At 47.7% G+C, this 24,097-nt stretch overlaps 1 protein-coding gene across 1 annotated transcript in view; it reads left to right on the top strand.

The window, feature by feature from the left end:
• The first annotated feature begins 10,183 nt into the window (after positions 1 to 10,183).
• Positions 10,184 to 24,097, top strand: part of FREM1 (FRAS1 related extracellular matrix 1) — a 792,938-nt gene continuing 779,024 nt past the window's right edge. Inside the window, exon 1 of the mRNA XM_078675906.1 lies at positions 10,184 to 10,266. The gene's annotated coding sequence lies outside the window, so the exon portion shown is untranslated. The remainder of the gene's footprint in view (positions 10,267 to 24,097) is intronic.

Genomic DNA, 24,097 nt, shown 5'->3' with positions numbered 1-24,097 from the left:
CCTGCGCCATCTCTCTCTTTGCGTGTGTCATCTCACTCTTTGCCTGCATCATATCTCTCTCCACCAGCGTCATCTCTCTCTTTGCGTGTGTCATCTCTCTCTTTGCGTGTGTCATCTCCCCTCAAAGAGAGAGATGACGCAGGTGGAAGGAGACATGATGCAGGCAGAGGGGAGATGACACATGCAAAGAGAGAGATGATGGAGGTGGAGGGAGACATGATGCAGGCAAAGGGTGAGATGGCGTAGGCAGAGAGTGAGATGACACACTCAAAGAGAGAGATGGTGCAGGCAGAGAGTGAGATGACACACGCAAAGAGAGAGAAGACGTAGGTGGAGGGAGACATGATGCATGCAGAGGGGAGATGACACACGCAAAGAGAGAGATGACGCTGGTGGAGAGAGACATGATGCAGTCAGAGGGTGAGATGGCGCAGGCAGAGAGTGAGATGACACACTCAAAGAGAGAGATGGTGCAGGCAGAGAGTAAGATGACACACGCAAAGAGAGAGATGGCGCAGGCAGAGAGTGAGATGACACACGCAAAGAGAGAGATGGTGCAGGCAGAGAGTGAGATGACACACGCAAAGAGAGAGATGACGCAGGTGGAGGGAGACATGATGAAGGCAGAGGGGAGATGGTGCAGCAGGCAGAGAGTGAGATGACACACACAAAGAGAGAGATGGTGCAGGCAGAAAGTGAGATGACACATGCAAAAAGAGAGATGGTGCAGGCAAAAGAGACATGGTGCAGACAGGGGATAAATAATGTAGGCACACGGCAGATAACACAGCAAGAGGGAGCGATGGCGCCAGCACAGGGTAACATGACGCAGGCAGTGGGAGAGATGGCAGAGACAGAGAGTGAGATGGCACAGACAAAGAGTGAGATGGCACAGGCAGAAGGAGAAATGATGCAAGAAGAGGGTGACACAGCAGAGGTTGAAATGGTACAGGCAGAGGGAGAGGGCTTGTGCAGTCAGAAAATACATTTCCAATTCACAGCACTATCTCTATACCATTATTGCATGAAAGCATGAGAAACAATCTAAAAAAAGAGTACCCTATAAGCAAAGAGATGCAAACTGTGAGGAGACACAGCTGACATTATAGAAAAAGGGTGCAAATATACTTAATTAATTTACACAGACACTCAGTGTGATCCTAGTCAAAAATGTTAAAGCCATACATTTTACCAAAAAACATTTAGCATAGTAAATCGTTTAAGACACAGAGCACGGCCCATATAAATGACCACTACTTTACAAAGCAGAAACCTGACTCATTTCCTAAATACATTTCCAATATGCACCATTCGATTTTTGCCAGCATTACATACAAACATGAGACACAATGCAAAAAGAAACAGTACCCTATAAGCAAACAGATGCAAATTGTGAGGAGACATTATAAAAAAATGTCCAAATATAATTCTTTAATTTACACAGACAACTCAGTGTGATCCTAGTTAAAAATGTTAAAAACAATCATTTTACCTAAAAACATGTACCACAATAAATCATTTAAAAGACAGAGCACAGCCCATATAAATAGGCACTACATTACCGTGCAGAAAGCTGACTCATTTCCAAAATACATTTCCAATATGCACCATTATTTTTTTACCAGCCTTACAAAAAATCATGAGACACAATGCAAGAATAAAGAAGCGCAATATGCTTGTTAATCTTCCCCATAGTGCATACAGCACTCTATCTATATTAAATGAATCATTACTCACCTTTAAAAATGCTTTTGAAGATTTAGAACAGTGTCAGTCACACACACCCGATTTTCTTAAGCAGAATCTCTGAATAATGCTTCTATCACTGCAGCCTCAGAATAATGGCACAGATTCCCTCTCATTTCAGACCCATATTCTTGTACATAATCAATCAAATTTCTTCCCACACAAATTCAAACCCAAACTAACATTTTAATTGGTTCTACATTTCAACACTTTGGAACTCACATAATATTCACCCATCCCCCTACTGCTCTTTCTGCCTGTTACCATGGTAACACTCCACACATCACCTAACTGAGCAAACAGGTGAAAAGATCATCATACTATGTTGCAAATGAACCCAGCAAGGGTGTTTGACTTCTCAATATACCAGCTTATCCTGTGCAATGTTTCTTTCAATGACTTTTTCTCAACCATTAGAATTACTTCTTTCAAAAAACAGAAGCATGCACCCTAATTTTCAGTGTTGAATTTTCAGAACCCACCAATCATTTCGTCTTTTTCAAGTGCACTGAATCTCAACCACCACTTTTTTTTCTAAACTCCTACTTTCAAACTGCCATTTCATTTCCACAACTCATCTGAGTACAACCACATCTGCCTTTAAGATGCTGAAAGTCTGGATAGTAGGACATAGCTATGTTTACTGGAGTGAAAGGTATGTAGCAAATAGATGCTTTCAGAAACTTGATTTACCAAATGTGGACATTATGTGGATTGGCCAGAGAGGATTGAGATGTCACCAATTGATACCATTGGTAAAATCCTTTATGCACCTACAACACCCTGACCTCATAATTGTGCACTGTGGTGGCAATGACCTGGGCACTTTGACTGGGGTAGTTCTGGAAATGCTTTTAAAGGACACCTTTGGGCAATTGATGTCACTTTTTCCCAAAACTGCCTTGGTATATTCTAATATATGCCAAAGGCAAAAATGGAACTGGTCCAACCAATTTTGTCCACAGATTGAGAAAGCAAGGAAACATGTGAATAAATCTGTTTCTGCTTTCCTCGGAGACTATGGTATGGGTTCTATATATCACAACAACTTGCGTTACAACATGCAAGGCATCTGTAGGAGAGATGGTGTACATTTTACAGATGAGGGGAATAGAGTCTTCCTCTTGAATTTTAGACTCTGCATCGGTACCTACTTGTAGGTACTTAAATGACCCACATAACACAACAGCTCTTTTCAGAGCTACCCTACCTCTAAGCACTCTAAATTCTTATTTTACTCTAATTTTTTTCACTGTTTTTCCCCGTGGTGCGCTCAGGGTACGCGAACCTGTAAACGCCCATGTACGCGCGCCCTGAGCTTACTCCACGAAACTTACCAAAACAAAATTGATTTTTTGCCCTTCGGGGTCCTCCTAGGACCCCATGAGAAAACCTAGGGGGTCAGGGGGTCTCTACCCTGCCCCCTTTTAAAGTATTCCCCATTTGTCTTTCACCTTCTTGTGTCTCGGTTCTTCCGAGACACAAGATGGCGGACTCTCCGGACCATTTGGAATGTTTACAAACACCCGAGAGCCAATCAGCTTTCCGCTCGCGCACTTCCGTGGCGCGCCGGGTGCGCTTACCGGTACGCGTACCCAAAGTGCTCGAAGCGCGCATATAGATATGTAAAAAAAATTTAAAGTTAATTTTCATAAAAACCACTGGAGCGATTTTAACCAAATATGGAAAAGGCCCTACTGCGTACCAGTCCCTACCATTTTGCCAAGTTTGGTGTAATTCCGTTCAGCGGTTCGGGCTGTAGCCGTGTCTAATTGTCCTATAGAAATTAACATGGGGAAAACACATTTTGGGACTCCCCTTTTTTCTCGACCCCCGCTTCACGAATCCCCCTAACACTTTCAGGGAAGGAGCGGAGCGTAACGGGCCATCTTCTTTGAGAAATTCACAAAGATTTATCCAACGACGCTAAAGTTATTCCAATAGAATGTTGCGGATTTCCTATGGAAACTAGGTCCTAACTATAACTACCGGTACAAAAGGGGGTGTTGATGGACGGAGCATCAGAACCAATCAAACACTCACACCCAGTCAAAAGATCTGGGTTTAATCCATCACCGTTCTTTAGCCCACTCTGCCACCCCAGTTCAGACATGGCTTTATGCAAATCAGTCTGACCCTGTGCCTCATGGGAACAGTCCAGCCCGAACTGCCAAGCCATGCCTTCCCTGGACCGGAAACAAGCTTCCGAGGACCGGTTTCTGGCATTCCAGCCGTCTTCAGCCCGGCTTGCTTGAATCCAGTGGCAAAGTGAGCAAGGGACTCACGTCTGAGCATACCCTGCCACACTTATGGCGGCCAAAGCGGTACAAAAGGGGGTGGTGATGGACGGAGCATCAGAACCAATCAAACACTCACACCCAGTCAAAAGATCTGGGTTTAATCCATCACCGTTCTTTAGCCCACTCTGCCACCCCAGTTCAGACATGGCTTTATGCAAATCAGTCTGACCCTGTGCCTCATGGGAACAGTCCAGCCCGAACTGCCAAGCCATGCCTTCCCTGGACCGGAAACAAGCTTCCGAGGACCGGTTTCTGGCATTCCAGCCATCTTCAGCCTGGCTTGCTTTAATCCAGTGGCAAAGTGAGCAAGGGACTCACGTCTGAGCATACTCTGCCACACTTATGGCGGCCAAAGCGGTACAAAAGGGGGTGGTGATGGACGGAGCATCAGAACCAATCAAACACTCACACCCAGTCAAAAGATCTGGGTTTAATCCATCACCGTTCTTTAGCCCACTCTGCCACCTCAGTTCAGACAAGGCTTTATGCAAATCAGTCTGACCCTGTGCCTCATGGGAACAGTCCAGCCCGAACTGCCAAGCCATGCCTTCCCTGGACCGGAAACAAGCTTCCGAGGACCGGTTTCTGGCATTCCAGCCGTCTTCAGCCCGGCTTGCTTGAATCCAGTGGCAAAGTGAGCAAGGGACTCACGTCTGAGCATACCCTGCCACACTTATGGCGGCCAAAGCGGTAAAAAAAGGGGTGGTGATGGACGGAGAATCAGAACCAATCAAACACTCACACCCAGTCAAAAGATCTGGGTTTAATCCATCACCGTTCTTTAGCCCACTCTGCCACCCCAGTTCAGACATGGCTTTATGCAAATCAGTCTGACCCTGTGCCTCATGGGAACAGTCCAGCCCGAACTGCCAAGCCATGCCTTCCCTGGACCGGAAACAAGCTTCCGAGGACCGGTTTCTGGCATTCCAGCCGTCTTCAGCCCGGCTTGCTTGAATCCAGTGGCAAACTGAGCAAGGGACTCACGTCTGAGCATACCCTGCCACACTTATGCCGGCCAAAGCGGTACAAAAGGGGGTAGTGATGACGGAGCATCAGAACCAATCAAACACTCACACCCAGTCAAAAGATCTGGGTTTAATCCATCACCGTTCTTTAGCCCACTCTGCCACCCCAGTTCAGACATGGCTTTATGCAAATCAGTCTGACCCTGTGCTTCATGGGAACAGTCCAGCCCGAACTGCCAAGCCATGCCTTCCCTGGACCGGAAACAAGCTTCCGAGGACCGGTTTCTGGCATTCCAGCCATCTTCAGCCTGGCTTGCTTTAATCCAGTGGCAAAGTGAGCAAGGGACTCACGTCTGAGCATACCCTGCCACACTTATGGCGGCCAAAGCGGTACAAAAGGGGGTGGTGATGGATGGAGCATCAGAACCAATCAAACACTCACACCCAGTCAAAAGATCTGGGTTTAATCCATCACCGTTCTTTAACCCACTCTGCCTCCCCAGTTCAGACATGGCTTTATGCAAATCAGTCTGACCCTGTGCCTCATGGGAACAGTCCAGCCCGAACTGCCAAGCCATGCCTTCCCTGGACTGGAAACAAGCTTCCGAGGACCGGTTTCTGGCATTCCAGCCGTCTTCAGCCCGGCTTGCTTGAATCCAGTGGCAAAGTGAGCAAGGGACTCACGTCTGAGCATACCCTGCCACACTTATGGCGGCCAAAGCGGTACAAAAGGTGGTGGTGATGGACGGAGCATCAGAACCAATCAAACACTCACACCCAGTCAAAAGATCTGGGTTTAATCCATCACCGTTCTTTAGCCCACTCTGCCACCCCTGTTCAGACATGGCTTCATGCAAATCAGTCTGACCCTGTGCCTCATGGGAACAGTCCAGCCTGAACTGCCAAGCCATGCCTTCCCTGGACCGGAAACAAGCTTCCGAGGACCGGTTTCTGGCATTCCAGCCGTCTTCAGCCCGGCTTGCCCGAATCTACCTATAACTACCTACTGGCGATTGCCATTAGGTAATATATCTATATATATATATATCCGAGCAAATGTCCCAGGCGGGGGGAGCGGCTGGTTAGCTGGTGCTGTCAGCGAGGTTTGGGACAGCCTCATTTTCTATATCCTAGCAAAAAAGCTTCAATAACGCTTTTAAATTAAGAAGCGTTATAAAGACACATGATCGTAGGCAATCATAAAAATGATTTGCCCTTGCGCATTAGTTGTGACTAGTCGAAACATGTGGCACCTATAATTGACACTCAGTCTGCATTATTTATTACGCTTATTAATTTAAAAGCGTCAGTCATATTCCCTATAACAATGTAGACTGTCGGACACCGGTGATTCAACACGAGGATAAGCTCTGTAAGAGCAAAGGATACAATACTACAAAGCCCATGATGCATCATAACAAGCGGTATGGAGTCTTTGTATAAATAATGAACACTAAAGATGGACAAATGTTTGTTAACCGTGACCAGGGACCGTCTAGGTCCGAAACGCGTAGGTGGGGAACCTACAGGAAAATAAAGAGTGAAGTAATCATCTTCAAGTTGTGTGCGGCGTCTTCAATAACGCTTTTAAATTAAGAAGCGTTATAAAGACACATGATCGTAGGCAATCATAAAAATGATTTGCCCTTGCGCATTAGTTGTGACTAGTCGAAACATGTGGCACCTATAATTGACACTCAGTCTGCATTATTTATTACGCTTATTAATTTAAAAGCGTCAGTCATATTCCCTATAACAATGTAGACTGTCGGACACCGGTGATTCAACACGAGGATAAGCTCTGTAAGAGCAAAGGATACAATACTACAAAGCCCATGATGCATCATCACAAGCGGTATGGAGTCTTTGTATAAATAATGAACACTAAAGATGGACAAATGTTTGTTAACCGTGACCAGGGACCGTCTAGGTCCGAAACGCGTAGGTGGGGAACCTACAGGAAAATAAAGAGTGAAGTAATCATCTTCAAGTTGTGTGCGGCGTCTTCATTATTGAAGAATTTTTGCTAGGACATATATATATATATGCATATATATATTACCTACTAGCGGTCGCCAGTAGGTAGTTATAGTTAGGACCTATTTTCCATAGGAGATTCGCAACATTCTATTTGGAATAACTTTGGCGCCGGTTGACGAATCTTCAAGAAATTTCCAAAACTAGTGGGGCCCTCCGTTCCACTCCTATCGTGAAAGTCTTGGGGTGATTCGTGAAGCGGGCCGAGAAAAAAGGGGGGTCCCAAAAAGTGTTTCACCAGGCAATTTTCCATAGGAACAGTTCATCACGGCTACAGCCCGTACTGCTGGACGGATTTACACCAAATTTGGCAAAGAGGCAGTCCTTGGTTCAGAATCTTGCCTTTTGGTCAAATGGTGTAAATCCGTTCAGTAGATCCTGAGAAAATCACAATTAAATGTACATTTATATCTATGGCTGCGCAGGATCCGCGCACCCTGCCGAGCACGAGCTGTATTCTAATTGGCTGTCAACACTCCACTTCAGGAAGTGTTGGCAGCCATCTTGTGCCTCGGTAGAACCAAGGCACAAGAAACCTAAATAAAAAACGTGCAAAACACGAAAAGGGGGCAGGGTAGAAACACCATGACCCCCTAGGCCTGTTCGGGGGGTCCAACAAGGACCCCCAAGGACAAAAAAAAACATTTTTTTAAATTGGAAAAATATGCGCAGGATGCACGGATCCCGGGGGGCAAAATACCAGGGGCAATACTTATGTAAAGAGGGGCCCAGAGGAGTCCCCCAGCCCTGGGGAACGCCACCTCCGGGGCTTCTTTTAAATATTTGCGGGGGTCTCAGGCCCCTGCCGCCCCGGGGCTTCTTTCAATTGTGTGGGGGAGCTTTCAGGTCCCTACCGCCCCGGGGACCGCCACCCCCGGGGCTTCTTTCAATTGTGTGGGTGAGCTCTCAGGCCCCCCCAGCCCCAGGGACCACCACCCTCCGGGGATTTTCAAAAAGAATGGTGGGGGCTCATGGCCCCCGCAGCCCTGGGACCACCACCCCTGGGGCTTTTTTTTAAATAAAATACCCTGTGTGGGGGGCTCAAACCCCCCCACACGCCCTGGGGACCGCCACCTCCCCGGGGCTCTAAATATGTAAATTGGGGGGTCCGTTACTGACCCCCAGCCCTGGGGACCACCACCCCCTGGGGCTTTGAAAAAGGTGGGAGGGGGGCCACGCGGCCCCCCTCCTGGAGCCCTCGAGGGCCCTGGGGACCACCACCCCCAAGGGCCGGCTCATGCAGTGTGCCAGGGTGCCCACCCACGAGACAACACTGTAGTTTACAATGACAGGGCAGGAGCCTCGCTGCTCCCACCTTGTCATTGCAAACTGCTTTGCTATTTGGAAGAGAAAGCAGGAAACCTGTTCTCTCTTCCAAATAGGAAAGCAGATTGCTTTTCCACAGGGGGAGCAGCATGTTAGCTGCTCCATTTGTGGAAAAGCAATGCCTGCTCCCGCAGGATGCGGGGTGGCGGCTGGGACTGTGGGGGGATTGGGGACCCCCCACGGCCCCCAACAGAAAGGGCCAGCCCCAGAGGATGGGGTCCCCGGGGCTATTAGTGACCCGGCAGGGGGGGCCACACAGCCGCCCTCCACAAATTGAAAAAAACATAATTTCTAAAAATAGGCCAACCCCGGGGGATGGGGTCCCCAGGGCCATAAGTGGCCACAGAAGGGGGGCAAGGCAGCCCCCCTCCAAAATAATAATAATAAAAAGAAAGAGCCATGCCCCGGGGATGGGGTCCCCGAGGCAAATTATGGCCTCGGGAAGGGGGCCACGCGGCCCCCTTCCTGATTTCTACTTTTTTTTTTTATTGGGGGCAGGCCCCCAGGGCCAATAAATTAGAAAAAGAAGGAGGGCCACACAGCCCCATCTTAATTTTTTTTAACGGGATCGCGCCAGAGGCCACGCCCCCTACTTGCACCACTCTGCAAACGCGCCCCCTGGCGCATTCGCAGATGGGGAACAAATTCCACTTGAATACTTTGTTTTATTTATTTAATTCCGGTCATCCATATTCCGGTGTTTACTACCCCGCACCCTGCCCGACCCCAGCTCTGCCTTACCGCCCGACGGAACACCCTCCACGGGCCGCTAGTGGTCACCCCACTGCTTTCAAGCAGTGCGAGAAGAGTAAACATAAAATGATAATACCTTTCAGTGATTATCATTTTATGTTTGTGCTGCTTTGCGGACAGGCGGGTGGGCGGGGCTGCTCACGGAGCAGGGCCGGGGAGGAGTGTTTTGCCCACTCCTAAGTGCGCAGTGACTGTTTGGTCGGCCCTCTTGGGCCTCCCAAACCAGTCATGCGCACTTTCCCCTTTCTCCATGCAGGTTGCATTTATAGCCTGCATGGAGAACATGCCCAGGCCCCCATTCCCTGCTTGGGCGTCAAACCAGGATGCTCAAAACCAATCACAATGCTGCATTGCAGCGTTGTGATTGGTCAGGGGAGCCTGGGTGCCTACCAATTGATTGGTCTGTGGGACCTGGCTGTGCTTCCTGATTCTTGAGAAGAGCATGGGTCTGGACCCATCGGGAAGCTAAGTTTTTGTTTTGCCATCCATGCGCGACCCCCGCGCCCCATTGCCCTCCCCGCCACCCGTGAGCCATACCGGCCGCCACTAGCTATCACTGGTGAATTCCTGTGTTGGATTTTTTTCAAAACGTTAATGTTGTCACTGACATATTCTCCTAACTATACTGATACTTTAGCCTTTATTTTTTCAATGAATGTATACATATACGTTTCTTTACTTTAGGGGCGCGTGGGCTTCTTCCTGTCTGTTTGGGGGCGAGCAGGAGCTGCTAGCACTAGCAGTAACCTGGCGGGCAGGCAGCAGCAGGGACAGACATGATGAAGAGCAGAGCTCATTAACAAGTGTCCCGGGCTGCGGAGGGAGCTGGGGCTGCCTGCCAAGGAGGCTGAGCCGAGAGTAAACACCGCGCAGCAGTGCACTGCTCCACTCGAGACATCCTGCAGCCTTGTCTCTGCGGAGGGCTCGTCAGTGCCCCGGGCTCGCGAGGGGTTAGACACAACCCGTCCCGGTGCATCTGGAGTGCAAGGCCGACCACAAAGTCCGGAATTTCACATCCTTTCCCGTTCATGTGTTTTTTTCCTCACCTCGTTTAAACCAAGATTCCGGAGTCCGCAATCCACGCAACTCATTTTAGGAGAAGTGCTCCTCGCTCGGTGCCTCCCGGATCCATTCTACCTGTAAGTAACTTTTCTGTACAGTCTGTGGAGGTGGCAAGTTATTCCTCTGTAACGCTGATCAGAGCTTTATGTCTGCGGCTATTATTACCTGCCGGCTTTGAAACTGGGGAGCCAGGTTCGAGTCTCGGCGTCTGCTCAGCATCCTGTGATTCTGGGCAAATCACTTAATCTACCAAAAAGTGACTGTATCCTTGTGTAACATAACTGGTGCTTATGTAAAGCGCTCCAATACCTTCGAGTAGAGCTCGTGCTATATAAAAGTAAACGGCAAAAAACAAATGGGACACTTTAAAGTAACACCGTCAGGAATTGCCCATTTAGTGAAATGTAGTTAGGAATCATCAATGAGGGAGTTTATCTCTGGTGGGGCAGTTCTAGTACAGGAACTGTACTTACAATCAGGAGTTCCAGTGTTCCTCAGGAATATAGAAAAATGCACCTTCATGAATCTTAGGTTTGTAGGGCGAGCCCTTTAAAATAATTATCTACTTGGAAACATTTGTACAGAAGGGCGTTTGCTGCCCCTATACGGATCTAGCCTCTACGTTATAGACTTTGGCGGCAGGAAGGGGATATCCAGCCTCCATTCCCTTATTTGACTAAATGTGTGATCCTGAGCGAATCGTTTTGAACATCTGGTGCATTCATTCCCAAATCTACTGGGGTAACTAACCTAAGTCCCCGCAGTTCCTGCGGCGGAGAGGTCCCGGAACTTTCAAGGGGACCCCATCCAGCCCATGTCTGTGATATATCGGGAGACCCTAGGGTCCTTCATCACATTCTGCAAGGGGTCCCCCAGGGTCCCCCCCCATCATTTTGCGTTACTTCACTACATATCCACCAAAAATGTTAGCTAACTCAGTCAGAGTGGTTCTGGTCACAGTGTACTCTTTATAAAAAGTTATTCAACGTGGGAATAAAAATCGAGTTTCAACTCAGCTAGGTGCTCGCCACTGTGTGAACTCGTTTGGGTCGCCCCTAGCTAAAATCTGCAAGCATTAGACTAACTTCCTGACTGAACTTCGCAAAACAGTTTATTCAGTGTTTCGTGCCAGGGACGTGCCAACATTGTTTGCCAGAGTCGTGTTATTGGGGGCATAAAGAAGGGCCGGCTCCCGCCCTCGCTTAAAGAGACCTTCAGGCTAAAATAAACACCCAGGGTCTCACAATCGGAAAAGAGGACCTCATAGCGGGGGGCGTTATAAACCCGGGACAAATACAGGTAGTCACCGCACCTTTCATTCCAGCCCATTGTTCGAAAGTACCAACTAGCGACGAATCTTACAATAACGAAGGGGGCGCTGCGCAGTCAGACCACTGAGCCGTGGGCTTGCTATTGCTGGCAAACTGTGAATAAAGAAAGACGGCGTGAGCCGCGCAGCGCACTTATACTTAAAGAGTTGATTTACAGCAGAACCGGAATGAAGGAAACCAGGTAACAAAAGCGAGGTAAGGGGGGTATTTCTGGCAACCGATTATAGACTAACATTATTTCTGCACTTAGTCGAATTCATTCCTGCATGGGTGTGAATAGTTGTTTTACTCATTCCAAACGTCAGCATAATTTGCCTTTTCTTGGCGCACAATGTATTCAACCCTGCCGCGTAATTTGGCTCTTCCCTGCCGCATAATTCCAGTGGCCCTGATTATACATTGTGTCACAGGCTTTTCAGGGCGACATGGGGCATAGCTGCTATTGGTGTAGTGACAGGGTTGCCCATTGCGTCCCATTGAACTTTGATAGTTGTTAAAAAATGTAATTTGACTGCTCGCCTCTTCAGCCAAATGGGGCATTTTCCTTGCTTGCTCCAGGACCATTGGCACCATTACTACGCTACTGATGGCGACATGCAGATTGTGTCTGTTTTTAGACGCACACCACATGCATGTTTCTTGCTGTCCTCTCTGCTGTATTGAGGGTGTAGGGTCCTCAGAGATTCTCTCTACTATTACTATGCAGTTTCCAATCGTGTGATGTTGGCAGGTGAGTATGGTGGGACTCGGACTGAATAGGTCCGAGTGAGTGTGCACGGGCTGGGGGGGAGGAGGTGTGGAGAGGCGCCAAAACGGTTGCATAAGAATTTAATGACACGGCGCTTCTGGGCTCTGTGGAGGAACAGAGGGTGCCTACCCAGCTCCTCCATGCCCTGGAGTTTTGGCCACTCCTTTACCACAGGAGTTACCTCGCCATAGAAGTTTAGGTGCTGTGCCCAGCCTATGTGAGTACATTAATGTCCCGTCACATGTGTGTCTGCACTGATTTCTGTAGGCACTGGGAATAGAGATCTCCGCGAAGGGCAGGGACCAATCAGCTGACCCTTGACCGGAAGCATTGCTTTTACACCCATTGACCCCTTTGTTGCCGTAGTCAGCTCGCGCTTGATGAATGGGGTTAGCAGTGACCCGTGGGCCAGGGATGACCCCGGATGTGTTGTTGACCTACACTCTCTGGGTGGTCTCCACAGAGCCTCACAGCAGCGCCCGCCTTCATAGTGCACCGGCAGCAGACCACCACAGGGTGGATGACTAAGGTCCTTTATTGGCACATCCACATGAAAACCAGGCACGAAATAGCGAACAAAGCCCATGAGGAGATCAGCTGTTTTGTTTGTGTCAGGACAGTCTCTGCAGTAGACGCATAAGAAGACTTTAAAAGTTGGCTATGCATACGAGAATCTGTAACTGCGCGCGCGCCTGTGTTTGAAGTGTTTTCTCCTCAGAGAAATGCGTCCAGCAGTTGTCAAGAACCGCGAGAATAGTAGCCAGACGATACTATGAAAGCACCCAAGGTGGGGGTATTTACTTTTCACCGAAGAGTTACCCGGGCTTTACTTTAAGCAGTGGCACAAACAAATGATTCAAAGGGACAGGAAATATTTGGCCATTGTTAGCAGGGCAGACTCATAGTAGCGCAGAATTTTTCAGTACGAGATGGAAAATATGCTCCCCCGTTTATCTCGATAGAGACCCTGAGGCCGTGCTTTAAATGGGCCGGTAATGTCCGGTACCGAGTACCCGCACTTTTTTTTTTGAGGGGGACAGTACCGGCACATCTCAAGAGGGACGTAATACGTTTAATTGGAGAGTACCGGGCACTTCTCAGAAGAGAGTACCTGCACTTTTATTTTTCCGTTCCAAGCACTGCGGCCGGGCCTGAGGGATATCTTCTTCAGGTGTGTCGATAGTATCAACAAAGCCCTCAAACTAACAAGAAAGGGGTTCAGGAACCTCCGACCCTGAGGTTATAACATAGTTTGTATTTAAAGGCAACATGGATGCCAGGTGTCCCTGTGTGACCGAGGAATTCCGGGACGAATGCCAACTCCTTTGAAATATTACTGAGCTGCGTGCAAACAGTGCTTGCCTGGCTGCTTTGTTCCGAAGGTTGCACCTAGGCGGCCTGCTCCCCTTGGGCTGTAAGAAATACATATTTAAGAAACTTCTTTATTGTCCTATCACTTACAGGTGTTGAATGGGTCAAACCGCACCCGGCTATCCATGAACTCTTCATTATTCCATGCCCTCGTCACAGGCATGGTTGTCTGAGGGCCAGACGCTGTACCACAACTCTGTTAGCTATTTACAAAAGTGAGTAAAGTTTACTTTTAATCAGATCTTGATCCAGAGCAATAGCGAGAAAGGCAGGTGAAAGTACGAGATATAGGGTGGGCGAACCACTAAAAACTTGAGTCTGGCTCGAGCCTGAAGCCTAGCTCTCACTCACCTCGAGGTACTGTTGGAACCGTGAACCCATAACTAGTCGTGCTTTAATGTGGCTTCTGTCTGACACCCTCCCTCTACCCAGGATGTAGCGCCTGTCCAGAGCTGCCAACTTTGGAACTGGGGAACCATATTCAGGTTCTGAGTCGGTTCAGTATTCTTTGATTCTGAGCAAATCACTTAAGGGGCTGATTACGAGATTGGTGGTAAGGGAACCGCCATTAAAATGGCGTCAGATTCCCCGCCGCACAGTTGGCGGTCCACCCGCCTAATTTCGATGTTGCTGGTCTATGACGGAAATACCGCCGGAGTCCAGATGATGCTGGCAGCCATTCGCAGACTACTGCGATGGCTGTATGGGGAAAGCAGCTGTCAGAGGCTGGTACAGACAAGTTCACTGCCATCGGAATTACGAGTTGGCTTTCCGTTGAGCCAAATGTGGGGGGAAGACCGCCTGCTTTGGCCAGCAGAATCAAAGGAATTGGAGTGCATACTCACCAATTTCCTTTTATTCCATTCATCTACTACGTTGATCTCTTTCTCCAGGGGCTCCCTTCACAGCAACATCTTCACTCAGAGGAAATTACCCTGTTGGTGTCGAAATCCAGGTAAGTCAATTTTGCAGTATTTACCCATTGACTGGACTGGGCACATATGGTCCGGACTACAGCAATGGGAAAGTACTGTTATAAGGCATTTTTTCCACATGTGTCATGCATATGTGTACATTTAACACTTGTGCAGTCAAAATATACAGACCTGCATCAACACATATGAAACTATGTTCCCTGCCGTCAGAAACACCACCGCTGGGCAAGCGGTGACATCGTAATACAGCAGGCAAGAGACCGACGCCGTGGCAATCATAATCAGGGTCTAGATCTCCCCGTGCCTATAAAATATGAATGTGTCCTTGTGTAATGCAACTGGTGCTCACGTATAGTTCCAATACCTTCAGGTCGAGCTTGCGCTATAAAAAACTGCAGAAAAACGCAAAAAGAGGTAAAACCAAAGTGTTAACATAAACAAGACAAATAGATACCCATTTAGTTTCTGATTTGTACAAAGTGAAACCAGAAATATGGATAAATTACGGCTTCCTTGCTTAAATTGTGTGATCTTACCAAAATATTTCATTTATTAAAACTCAGTTTTCTACATTATCACATACAAAACACTTTCAAATATGTGAGTTCAGAATACTAGTTGTAGCAAAACCTGTTGTTTTTCATTAAATAGATTGTAATGTTGCTCTATAAAAATCTGGCCCACATACAGGGTTAAAAAACAAAAAAGTATCTGTTTCCAGATACCTAAGAGCCTTGCTAGGAGGAAGACAGCCAGTACTCAATTGGGTTGGCTGTTGGGATTGTGTATAATGTATAAAAAGGAAACAATTTTCCTTTTTTAGGTGTCCCCTCACTCACCGGGGTTGCCCCACGGTGACATGCTTCATCATTGGGGCCATCCCAGTCCTCTACGGGCTGGGGCGTGCTACGACTTGCGGAGTTACGTAGGAGCACTTAAATGGACTATGTGTGGTGCATGTGTAATTGTGGGGAGTGGACTATGTGATGAGTTTAAAAATTACCTGCCCAGTAGGTTACTAATAAACTTTATTCTGACCTCTAGGTGGTAGAATTAAAAAAGGGGTGGGGAGATAGGCTGTACTAAACTTAATGTGTCCAGATGTACCTATCAACTCCTAAGTCGACATGTTTCGTGCATACCCCAAGCACTTCTTCGGGACTACACAGGGACCAGCCCTGTGTTCGCCACTCCTTAACTCTGTCACTGAGATATTTACAAAAAAGATTATTTACAAAAAAATTATAAACTGCAGCAAACTCTGCTAAGTGCATGCGTTTATACCTACGTATTTTGTTCCAAAAACACGTGGTTCTTTTTTGAGACCTAACTGGGCCCCATGGAGTCGGAGGGGTATCGGTATCCTAGCAACTTTGTGCTCTGGTTACCTCCTGCATTCAGGCACCTACTCTGTCTCCCTCCGGTCCGAATGTCCGAACAGTACAGCCTATCTCCCCACCCCTTTTTTAATTCTACCACCTAGAGGTCAGAATAAAGTTTATTAGTAACCTACTGGGCAGGTAATTTTTAAACTCATCACATAGTCCACTCCCCACAATTACACATGCACCACACATAGTCCATTTAAGTGCTCCTACGTAACTCCGCAAGTCGTAGCACGCCCCAGCCCGTAGAGGACTGGGATGGCCCCAATGATGAAGCATGTCACCGTGGGGCAACCCCGGTGAGTGAGGGGACACCTAAAAAAGGAATTTTTTTTCCTTTTTATACATTATACACAATCCCAACAGCCAACCCAATTGAGTACTGGCTGTCTTCCTCCTAGCAAGGCTCTTAGGTATCTGGAAACAGATACTTTTTTGTTTTTTGACTTGAATGACTGGAGGGCGAGCCGAGCTAGTAACCCTCTAACTCCCTTTTTCTTTTTCCTGCCACATACAGGGTTTACATGACAACTGTTTTGCCTCTTAGTTCACTAATGGTTTATGTTTAAAAGTTGTTTCTTTTCATACATATTTCTCGTGCAGTGTTACAATATGACGTATTAATGGCAAAAATTTCACATGTTAAAGAAGTACACTTTTATGAACTTTGAAGAGTATTTATCATATTTTATGGGATGTTTGTTGTATGATTTACATAGCAAACATTTTCAGGGCTCAGTTCTTGCACAGGTTCTAAGAGCCAAGCCAGAGCTTTGGCTCGGCTCTCCATATTTATTTGTTGACTCGGCCAACTCTGAAAGAGAAATAGAAAAATAGGAAAGCAGCAACAACTGGAGAAAACTGAGGGCCCGATTCACAGAATTAACTTAAGACAAAATCCTAAACTTACTACTTTTGGTATTGACAGAATGCACTTGCTACTTTTGGTATTCATAGAATGGATTTATGACTACTAAATTTACGTTCGCACTCGGGCCGGAGATTCCGGCCTGGAGGTGGGGATTCCGGCCCGGAGGTGGGGATTTCGGCCGGTGGCGGAGATTTAGCCATGGCCGAAATCTCCACCTCCGGACTGGAATCCCCACCTCCAGGCCGGAATCCCCACCTCTGGGCCGGAGGACCCACCTCTGGACCGGAAGTCCCACCTTCGGGCCGGAATCTCCGCCTCCGGGCCGCGAGTGCGGACGTAAAGTTAGTAGTCGTAAATCCATTGTGTGAATACCAAAAGTAGTAATTGCATTCTGTGAATACCAAAATTCGTACGTTTAGGATTTTGTCTTAAGTTAGTTCTGTGACTCGGGCCCTGAATCTTCAAGAGTGACAAACAGAGGAATGGAGTATATGGTGGAGGAAGAAAGAGGCATAAGGTGGAATGAAGACCAGGCTGCCATCGTACTTGGCAGCCCTGGCATTTGTGGCAGCACTGGTGACAGGCTTCTAAGTAATACCAACTTGGGCCCTAGATATATTCTTTAATTTGTTAACATTTTTTACAAATTAAGCACTTTCCACTGGATGTATGTTACACTCTATGATATAGTTCTACGTCCCATGCATGGATGCCATCACTCAGATGCATGAATGCTCTACATTGATGTCTGCAAGCCATAGCTGTACTTTCCTTGAACTTGAAAGAGGACGTTCTATGCTCCATTTTATAGATCCTTCTCATTGGAATTGTCAAATGTACATTTGTGCTTCCCCTTCAGCTAACATACAGCTGGGATACCAGACTATTCATTACCTGACATATGCCATTCCTCCCTAAGTGCCATACAACAGTTTAAATCCTGTCAGCATTCTTGTGCAATTAAGGAAAACATGGCAAGTGCATATTGTAAAGGCTGGGAATGCGCACAGTGCTGTTCCACCCTCCCCCCACGTGCCAGTCACTGAGACTTAATCCTCATTGGTGGATCAAAGTAAATGTTGCATTTATGTCACAGATCTGCATTAAGAAAGTACACTTTAAACTTGCTAACTAATTCTTTGTTAGCAAACAGAACACGAACATTCAATTTGAAATACGGATCAAACAGTGAAGTTCCTTTCCGTCTTCTTATGCACGTGAAACTATACACACCTTTTTGAGAGTTTAATTGAGTAATTGAATGCAAGACCAAGAGACGCTTCTCTCAACCACAAGGGACCGTTGGGTCAATTGCAGAGGCTAGAGTCCCTTGTACTGCCAATGTCCTTATGGTCTAAATCCGCCCTTGGATGAAAAACACGAAATACAATTTTCCTAATCAATCTCTTAATGTTTCTGAGTTGCAACAGGTAGGAAGATTGACTGCAGTACTCACACTGGAGCTTCTAACCTGACGCAACGGTGACTGGGCAATCAGGTCCATTTTGCCCCCATCCTTACCCCAAAAACTAGGAATGAAAAACGCAAAATGCTCAAAGTGTCAATGACGACGTTCATGCCCCTCCCTAGCAGATACAATACATTGTGATCAAACATGTCCATACCCACAAACTGGGGACTGGAGCCCCTCACAGCCCCATGCCTTGGGCCATTGTCGAACGCAGATGCAACAATCGCAAATCCCCAATGATCTGCCATTAATACTATAGGCCGGCCGGCCGGTCAGGGCTTGTTTTGCTGGATACTGGCAGTAACCCGTCACACGTTTACACCCACAGTCACGTGGTACGCTAAAAAAACATTAACGCATACGAGAAAATAAAGAACCGTTGTAATCTAAAGTAATTCGTCCCATACATATACTTGCAGCAGCTACAGGACCCAGCCCCAATAATTCACTTGGACTGATGCCCATGCTCACTATCAGAATTGTCACCCCTATCCTAAAGGAATGAGGAGAGAAGTTGCAAGTAGGTATCAATGTCCACCACTTACAAGGCCGAAGAATGCACTTCTGAAACCCGGTAATGCGAGTGGGATGCCCTGTCCACATGGATCAATAATGCAATGTCCATCCTGGGAGTGCGCCCTCACAAGAACTCCTTATGGGTTCTCACCAGACACAAGGGCATATATGACACCACCTAACTACATATAACTAGATCCTTCCCTTACTGAATAGTCTTCACTTCAAGGGTAGGATTCTGATATCCGTGAAGGTCTGGCAAATGTGCAGGTGCAGCATCTGGATACCCCTGGAGGGGTCAGATTTGGATGTACTCACTATCTCCACTTTTTTCACCCTGCTTTCTGGCCTGGACCTGTCTTTATTGTTGCCCTCCTAGGTTCCTCTTCGCATTGCCATTCCCACCTCTCTAACTTACCTTCTTCTGCTTCCTAGCCGGTTAGGTTTATGCTTTTGTTTAGATTCGCTGGTGGTGGGGGGAGGGCTGGTTTCGGTTTTAGATTGCTGGAATTTGCTTAGATCTCCTAAGGCCAACTTTTCAACCACTTCTTAACTGCTGTGGGTTGCTGTGTTCTGGGTGGTAGATCCAGTTAACCCTGGTGTTTTTTTAGTGGAGCTGAGAGTAGGTGATGTTGTTTGAGGGTATGTCTGAACAGTAAAGGCCCCAGCTGGCCTGTATGCTAAATGTCAGGGTGGAGGAACCTGACTCCAACTCCAGAGTCGGAGCTTGTGGAGCGCATTTGCCCAACCCAGAATTCCCTCCCATACCGAAAAGGCAGATGAGGCAGTCTAATTCCAGCATTGGTATGACAGTTACCGTTGAGCCATATTAAGAGGAGCGCAATGTTGCATCCTACAAGAGTAATCCCGGAGGGTGATTTAAGGACAGGTTCAGCAAGAGTACAGGGGTAAAAATGCCAAGGTCAAGGCCACTTGTCATTTAGTACGCCTGTATAGTTTAGCTGGAACGTCATCCCGTTCCCATTTTCTGCCACTTTCCATCAAAACAAAAGTGGCTCTCCAGTTTGAACATGAGCTCTGTGGTAAACAGCCGCCTTTTCCTAATGGACCATGGATTCTATAGATAGGGCGAACCACATGGTGAGGGCTAACCACGTCCCCAACACACCCAATTCCATTGCCGCTGGTGTAGGGCATGTGCTACCATTTTGAGCCAAGGTGCACCTTCTATTCAATGCTGTGGCTATCCTAACTGCCTCTGGACCTAAACCATATCAAGGTGGAAGGCACTTGTAATTATCCCTAACATTGGACCCTGTCTTTAAAGTCAGGTCAAAGTTTGCATGTGCCCATCACCTGCCTTTTGCAACATCCCACTGCAACTTTCAGGGGATTTCACAGACATTTCACAATCAATTTTCATATGTAAATAACTCAACCAACTGACAGAATCATATTATGTATTAATGTAACTCCTAAAGTGGTTTGGCACTGCGTTGATAGTAACTTAGGGGCCGATTACGAGGTCGGTGGGACCGACACCAACGTGCTGTCGGTGTCGGTCCCACCAACATCTATATCTGCAGTCAGACTGCCACCTTACGATGCGGTTGGTCGGACCGCATTGCTCTAGGGACCGACCAACAGCTTCCAATGGGTCAAGAGGTCATTCGGATCGCATTTCCCACAATGGAGGCTGTGCCTTCCCAGGCACCACCTTGGGGATTACGATGCACCTTTCCATCAGCCATTATATGTCAGTTCTTCTGAAGGGAAAAGGCTGGTGGAAAGGCTGTATTGGGGACCCTAGCAGGGCCCTGTCCCCCGTGGCACTCCACTATGGGCCCCGGTGCCCCCCAAACATCCCTGTTTTGTGTGGCAGGCACTGCATGGTGCCTGCCACAGGGTGCAGGGATGTTTAAAAACATTACTTTGGGCATTGGGACTTGTGCTATGCCCCTTTTTCAGGCCACAGCACAAGCCTCAATGCAAAGGTGCATGTTTCCGACTGCCTACATTGTGGTTGGATCCTAATTTGGCGGCCGGTCCCGCCGACTACCTGCCAGCCGGTCCCTTTACCTCAACGATGCCGGTTGGATGCTTGTCCGACCAGCATCGTAATCAGGCTCTTAGTCAGGCAGCCACATATGGTCACACCACGTCATTACTGCACCTGATCTCTTTTAGTTTGTGTTCCCTTACTCCAAAGGTGGACAGGGCAGAACAGGGCTTCAACCTGGAGACTGACTGCAGTGCTGAAACCAGCTATAATCCGCACTTCGTTTTAAAGTCCTGCAGTATATTCCAGTTCATCCAAACTGTCCTATTTACTCATTGCAAAGTTATAAATCGTGACCAACTAACTACTTCTTAGGTGCTGCTTACACATTTTAGTAGTAACTAGGACAACTAGTGGAATGTGATTCATGTACTGGCCCAGATAATAAAACTGCAGGATAAGACCAAGTCCTACCAGTGAATAACAATGTGTAAAGTATAATGAGATTTTATCACAGTTGATAAGAACAATGCAATTCAATCAAAGCACCAATCACAAAGAAATCTCAAAATGATTCCACCAGGAACCACAAATATTGTCATGTTTTTAGGGGAATCACTAGCGTGATAAAACTTCTCCTCCAAAAGTGGACACTTATCCATCTCGCTCAACTGTTCATGTTAAGGTGGTGCTGCTGCAGCTCACCAATGTTTAACAACATCTAGCTTGGTATTTAAGAACTGTTGTCACAATTCATAACTCAGGACTTCCATAATACCCAATAGCACAGATTTTTGGAAAAATGCAACCTGCCAACTCACAGCTTGGAGCGTATGTGAAACACCTCTCCAGTATGCCTGGCTCATGTTACTTCCCCGGTTCTACATCAGAACCGGTAGCCGAAATATATTGTGCTACCAACATATTGTAGCCAAAATATTGACTGAGGCCATCATAGTCACAAGTGTCATGTTTGAAGCAATCTACTGCAGTCAGTTTGATGGAGAAGGAACTTGTGGGTAAATGCAAAGTCAGATCTACTAGATATCCAGTGCAGTTCAGGGGTTGGCACAATGAAGTAATTCAATCAAGGAAAGGATTGTTGGTTTGCGGAAAAAAGGTAATAGATCTAACATGGGTTTCAACTCTGGCATGCACCATTTATGGACATATTAAGACTTTGACAGACAAGGTAATCTGCTGCAAATGTGACAGTGTACCTGTTAGATTTGGGGGTCTCTAGTTGGCACAGGTAGGTACTTGTGACAAATATGGACCCTCTCCTCTAGTCAGGATAAGGGGATTACACTCCTAAAATAACCCCTGCTCACCCTCTAGGTAGTGTGGCACGAGCAGTAAAGGCTTATTTCAGAGGCGTTGTAAGTTAAGCATTTGTGCCCACATACAGAAACCCAGTGACAACATTACAAATGGACACCACACAGGTTTTATATTAAAAATAAGTAGACTTTATATAGAGTTACCACAGACCATAAACGACAAAAATACACACTATGATTACTTTAAGATGGTAGATTTAAGCTTAGATCTGTTCAGTTCTTAGATGCGACACTCTGCGTCAATGTACCTTAAGTTGCGTTGCGCTTCCACGACAAGCAATGTCGCAGCGATGGGAAATGTGGCAAAGTTCAGATACAAAGAAATAAAGACGTGAAGATCTTCCAGATGCGGCACGCTTCTCGGGGATGCGAGAAGTCCTCGGTTCGATGCGTGGACTGCAGCGGCGACACCCTTACGATGCGACGGCAACAGCTCCAGGGGCGACACTTTTCTCCACGATATGTGTAGCTTCCGCTCAATGCGACAACTACAGCGGCGACATCCAAGTTGCGACGGCAGCAGCTCCGACGGCGGCGCGCTTCTCGGGGATGCGAGGTGCTCTTGATCGATGCGGTGCAGTGCGACAGTTCCAGCGGCAACACCCTCCTTCGTAGTTGCGATGGCAGGCACAGCGACGGCAGGCACGCTCCGACCTCGTTGAGAGATTCTTCTCCTGATGCGGTGCAGTGCGACAAATACAGTGGTGACACCCTCCTTCGGAGTTGCGACGGCAGCAGCAGTGACGGCGACATGCCTCCTCTTTGTTGCGGCACGCTTCTCTCCGATGCGGTGCAGTGCGACAGTTCCAGCGGCGACACCCTCCTTCGGAGTTGTGACGGCAGGCACAGCGACGGCGACGCACTTTTTCTCATTGAGTCGATACAAAGAAATAAAGACGTGAAGATCTTCCAGATGCGGCATGCTTCTCGGGGATGCGAGAAGTCCTCGGTTCGATGTGTGGACTGCAGCGGCGACACCCTTACGATGCGACGGCAACAGCTCCAGCGGCGACGCTTTTCTCCACGATATGTGAAGCTTCCGCTCAATGCGACAACTACAGCGGCGACATCCAAGTTGCGACGGCAGCAGCTCCGACGGCGGCGCGCTTCTCGGGGATGCGAGGTTCTCTTGATCGATGCGGTGCAGTGCGACAGTTTCAGCGGCAACACCCTCCTTCGTAGTTGCGATGGCAGGCACAGCGACGGCGACACGCTCCGACCTCGTTGCGAGATTCTTCTCCTGATGCGGTGCAGTGCGACAACTACAGTGGCGACACCCTCCTTCGGAATTGCGACGGCAGCAGCAGCGACGGCGACATGCTTCCTCTTCGTAGCGGCACGCTTCTCTCCGATGCGGTGCAGTGCGACAGTTCCAGCGGCGACACCCTCCTTCGGAGTTGCGACGGCAGGCACAGCGACGGCAACACACTTTTTCTCGTTGAGTCGCACTTCCAGCTCCTTGCGACACGCAGTTCCTCAGAAGGCCAAAAACAGCAGCAGGCACTTCCAAAAGAATTCTGGGGAGCTGGGTGTTGAAGTCTGTTGTCCCTGAGACTTCAGCAGGAGGCAAGCTCTTTTCCAAATCCTTGGAGATCCTTCACAAGTTGAAAGCAAAGTACACAAAGTTCCTTTCTCCTTTCTTTGGCAGTAAGGCAACCACTGCAGGCCAACCCCCCAAGCAGTACTTCAGCTTGGGAATAGTCTCTCCTCAGTTTCTTCAGGTTCCTCCCCTCAGTAAAGGTTTCTACTTGTAGTCCAAAAGTGATCTAATTTCATGGGATCAGGGTCCCAATATTTATACCCCAAAATCCTTTGTTCTCTGAGGGGAGAGGGGCCTTTGCCCAGTCCAAACCAGTTCTGAAGCACTCTGTTTACCAGACTTCTCCTTTCCTTTCACAGTGCAGGGCAGCAACATCAGACGCCCCACAGGAGGTGGTGCCAGCATTGTGGAAGGCAAGTACAGTCCTAGAGTATTTTGTT

Source organism: Lissotriton helveticus, chromosome 2_1 (assembly GCF_964261635.1).
Source record: "Lissotriton helveticus chromosome 2_1, aLisHel1.1, whole genome shotgun sequence".
NCBI lineage: Eukaryota > Metazoa > Chordata > Amphibia > Caudata > Salamandridae > Lissotriton > Lissotriton helveticus.
The sequence above is the reverse complement of the archived record's forward strand: the minus strand, read 5'-3'. Positions and strand labels throughout refer to the sequence as shown.